The following is a 5,022-nucleotide window of genomic DNA, read 5'->3' as shown; positions in this document are numbered from 1 at the left end:
GCCACAGAGAAGCAATCTCACACCATCTCAGCTTTCTAAAGCCGGCGAGGAGCGGGCTTATAGGTCTCTCCACGCCTCTGATGGAGATTCAGAGAGCCTGATGATTGTGATCTTATTTCCGGGGGCCTGTTTCTCATCGACAGCTCACCGTGCCCTAATGGAAGACAACGGCCTCGGAGAGAAAAGTGGTGGCACGGAGGAGATGAGGAAGTTTGTAGCTGGAACAAGATCTTAAAGAATGTGAGAAACTCTCTGGCAGCATCCTCCTCTACCCCGATCTTCCCTCTTCTCATTTTCTTACACTATTGCACAACTTTCACTCATTTGGGAAACAAATGCAACACACTGGCTGCTCTACAAAAACTACACAATTGTTATTGTCTGTTTCTTTTGGGATGATCATCCAGTTTTGTAGCAGTTAATGTTACTAAACGGTGACCTGCAGATCCCACTACATTCAAACCAGCTATTAGCAAAGATGGATACAATGAGCCATCTCCTTATGTCTCCCAATTAAAATCTAATTTCTGTGTGTGTTCAAAAGCATTCGTCTCAGTTTAAGTTTAAGGTTGGCTAATATACAAATGTTTTGTAGGTGTAGATTTTCAAAAGGCCTGAGAGCCTGGGGCATCTATTTCTGGATGTTATGATCACACCCTTTGGATCACAGATTTTTGCCACATGATCAGGTCACACTCAGACATGCATGTTTCTTCAGAGGAGAAATGGTAGAGGAGGAAACTGTGCTGTGGCTGTCATTCACTCTGACAGATTGACTGCACTTTGGATAATCTCGTGACTGATGCAACATGAACGCTAGGTTGTTATTAATATTTCTGGCTGCTCAGGTCGTCAATTACAATGATTTTATTGCTGTTTTTATCAGTGAAACGAATTATATATCTGCTTGATGTCCAACTGCTCCCCTTCTCCTAGGGACACCTCTGTTTTGTTGTTGTGGTGATGAGTCCTGGCAGTGATTGGTGGTTTGACAGGACCACTTGAGACAGGCAGGGGATTCATCAGGCTCTGCTGAAAAGAGGAGCTCAAACATTGTGGCTATGAGGAAGCACATACCCAATCCTCAACTTGTAATGAAGTGAGCTATCTGTGAAACTTGGTGGGGCCAGCCAGACGCCACTAACTGGTCCCCCTTTTGGTTTCTTGAATGAAGAGCCACATTTTGAGAAAATAAATGTTTCATATCTTCTTCTTTGGGACATTTGCATTTTTGTCACTAAAGAAATGCACATTTTTATCGCATAATTAATGAATAAGAAAGTCATTTCCATTTTCTTGCTCTGCTTTCCAGTACATCATCTAGAGAGCACATCTGATGCAGGGGGACCAGCACTGGGAGATGTGTGGGAGTATTTGTGAACACCAGAGAGATGTCTGAGCTTGCAGAAACCGAACCAAACAACTCCAATGATTGTTTTAAGCTAGAGGGTTGATCAGAATACACTGTCATAATTAAACGGATACATGGCGACGAGGACTTTCAGGTGCAAATTGAGGCCAAAGCCTCTTTCACTTCATCTGGACCTCACATGAAAGACACAGAGGCGGCTTCCAGAGCAAATTACACCGTTTAAACAGCACAGAAGAAAAAAATTCAAACAAGTGCTATTCAAATTTCATAGCCTCTAAACATGAAAGAGAATAATTCATCGCCATATTGCCTTTGGTCAATGACCCAGTTATGTCAGTATATTATTATCTTTTCCAAATCATGTATGTATACATAAACAAGAAAAGTATAATGATGAAGAGCAAATTCATGTCAAGCCATATCACAATTAACTTAATATTTAGGGATGAGTAGAGCAGACAGAACATGAGAATGTATAATACAAGAGAAATATAATGACGCTGCATGTTTGTGAAGCTATAAGTGTCCTCTAATGTATTAGGCCTAAAGTGTAAATATGAGGTTTGGGATGTAGTTTATGCATCCCTATGCACACTTCTGCATATGTGGGTCTGCCACCCTTTACTCTCCTCTTTAGTTTTATGCTCTGTAGGACAGGTGAGTTGAGTCGTGAGCCAAAATATCTGTCTGTTTCAATGAACTCAGCTAGCAGTAGACTAACATAGCGTTTTGTGTCATTTGTGTAGGGATTTACCAGAGAGCTGTGTTATTTACTTCTTGTTGTCAGAATGAAGATAATAAATGGAGATCACTTCCAGATATATATATATATATATATATATAGATAGTTAGTTGTTGAATTATAGTTCAACAACTGAAGCAACATTTTTCAAAGGGCATGTTTGAAGCAAGCAGGATATGATTAAAAGATTTCGACGTAACGTGCAGCCCTGGCAGAGTGAGGAAGGTCAGCCCAGCCCTGTTAGCCGTTTCTCTATCATCAGCATCTTTCACGTTCAACAGTGACTTACATAAATGTCTCTTATTGGAGAAGACACAGTTGTATCCAAACTCAGTGACATCTTGGCTCACATCGACTGCAGCTTGAAACTCTCAGAGCCAGAATAGACCAGGTGTTCAACCACTGGTCCCAGTGTTTAAACTTTTATCTGAATTGAAATTAGAGCTGTGTCCTCAGCTGTAACTATAATCAGATTTGCTGTTTGTGATAAAGTGCTCGATCCAAAACACAAAGAGCAGAGAGGGGGGAAGCAGAGTGGGAGGGTAATTGTGTCCACTTCAGCATCTGATACAGCAGCCAGGTGACAACACACTGTGTACTGATCCCCTGCCAGTCCAGCACAGTGGCTGCACAAGTTTATCGATGAGTCTGGCTATCCCTGAGCGAACAACAAGGCTTAGAGAAGCATGCACCAACATACAGAAGGTCCTCCAGTGCAGAAAAAATAGCAAAAAATAGGCAAACATGCCACGGCCCTGTTGAAATTAGTTGTTTACATGCTTTCCCATGTAGTAGATAGAAACACAGCGAACACAAGCTGAAAGGCCAATTAGGTTATTTGTGTGAAAATAACTGCAAAGAAAGTCATTTTTTTTACAACTGGAACTGTAAATTGTAAAACATTTTATAGCTGAAAAAATGAACTAAGTTAAAAACCCTTATGTATAGCTCTGTGTAACAATAGGAGGGAGTCACGTGTATGAAATGTGTCCTTGCATTCATACAGTATTGCACGTTTTCTCTGTATGCATGTTTTATCAGTGCATGGGCTTACTTTTAAATTGATACTTTTGCTTTCAAAGTCTCTTTTTTTTTTTTTTTTAAACAAATACATAAGATCAGTGGTTTAGGTAGATTTCGGACAGAGAGGACAGAGCTGTAGGAGGAAGTGAGAGACCAGGATTTGCCTTTACATCATTTTGACTGCTGCTGTCTGCTCAGTGAGACTGCTTGTTCAATCTTTTTCTATGTTTCATCTGTCTCCCAGTGTGCCACTTTGCTCCAAGCAATATAGCATAAGTCAGGTAATGGCCGACTCAGAACACAACTCAACGCTTGGTCCAGAGCATGGTTCTCTCGGGCCTTGACTCCTAAAATATCCTCCTGCTGATCGGGTCCCTCTTCACACACAATGAAAGGTGTTCAGCTTGATTTAAACCTGATGACTGAGGAGGCTGCTGAACTACACTAACTCCCTGTCACCTCCGCAATACCAGTTTCCAATCACCGCTTTAAGATGGCCATAAAAATATGCACATGTTCAACAGCAGTGCTGGGATTGACTGGGTCATTTAAACAAACAGTGTTACACCATCACACCATCACAACAGGCCTAGACCTTTGACACATGGCAGGTTGGGTCTCTGGATTCAGGGTGGTGACACCAACTCCTGCTCAAACTGTTGGGTGCCTCAGCAGAAATCCCAATTCTTCAGATCAGGCTACATCTCTCCAGTCTTTTTGTATCCGGTTTTGAGTCTGCGTTCACTGCAGCTGCAGATTTGTGCTGTCGGAAGATGAGACGATCTTCTGCTGTTGTAGCTTATATTCTCAGGTTTGAGATGTGCATTATGAGATGCTGAGAGTTTATTGAGTTACTGCAATCTATGATTGTTTATATCCATCTGTCAGTTCCTCTGTCTGCATAACTGCAGTATAGTGCATTTTATTTTATTTTATTTTTTGTTCCTGACCCCGTTCTGGGTAGACTGCCATGTGAGAAAATCCCCAGAGATCAGACTTTTCAGAAATGCTTATGCAAGCCATCTGGCACCAACAATCATGTCACGGTTAAAGTTACTGAGGAGACTTTTCTCTTCATTCCTGTCATAGATGGTAAACATAAAAAAACAGGGAAAACAAATATTTTGAATATTGCTATTTGTGCAGGAAAATTCTTTACGTCTCTTTGCTTGCGCAGGCTGTAGCATTGAGTGTGCACATGTCCTTGGGGATTTATATCGTTTTAAGGAACCTGGGAGTTTTCCCACAGTTTAACTGAAGTTGTTATGTTCAAAGCAAATGTGTGTAGCTTTACACTCAGCACAAACGTAAAGCTCATTGTGGCTCTAAAAGAAAGATTTCTGTGTGGAAAAAATTAGGGACCATCTAATTTGTCATTTTAAACCAACACTTTTTTAATTCCTTGCCTCCCGAATTTTACAGCTGGGAGTGGAAACAGCAAATAGACCTTCATGGAAGATCTTGATCAGAAAATAAAATGACTGATTGAAAATCTTTCCTCTGTGGTCAGAATATCCTGGGAGGGGCACAGGGAGTGCACCGGGCCAGAAAAACGAACCAATAAATAAAAATCTAGCTGTGGATCTGCTTATATCAGCAAATGTCTTTCACTTTTGGCCAGTGCGTTGCCACAGGTTGCCCTTTACAGGTGAAGACACCATTCTCCTCCTAGAAGAGAGAAATGGGAGAGGCACTGGGTTTCCTCGTCTCTTAGAAGGGATTGCACTTGGCGCTTCAGTCCCTGCGCACTGGACTCTCCTCCTCGGGTCCTCTCCTCTCCGCTCACACCTGAAGTAACGGGGGGGGAGGGAGGCTGGGAGCCGGGATGAAGCTGCTCAGCCTCAGCGTCTCCTCCACATTTGGAGAACAAGTCAGAGGAGGGAAA

This window comes from Echeneis naucrates, chromosome 6 (genome assembly GCF_900963305.1).
Source record: "Echeneis naucrates chromosome 6, fEcheNa1.1, whole genome shotgun sequence".
Classification (NCBI taxonomy): domain Eukaryota; kingdom Metazoa; phylum Chordata; class Actinopteri; order Carangiformes; family Echeneidae; genus Echeneis; species Echeneis naucrates.
The sequence above is the reverse complement of the archived record's forward strand: the minus strand, read 5'-3'. Positions refer to the sequence as shown.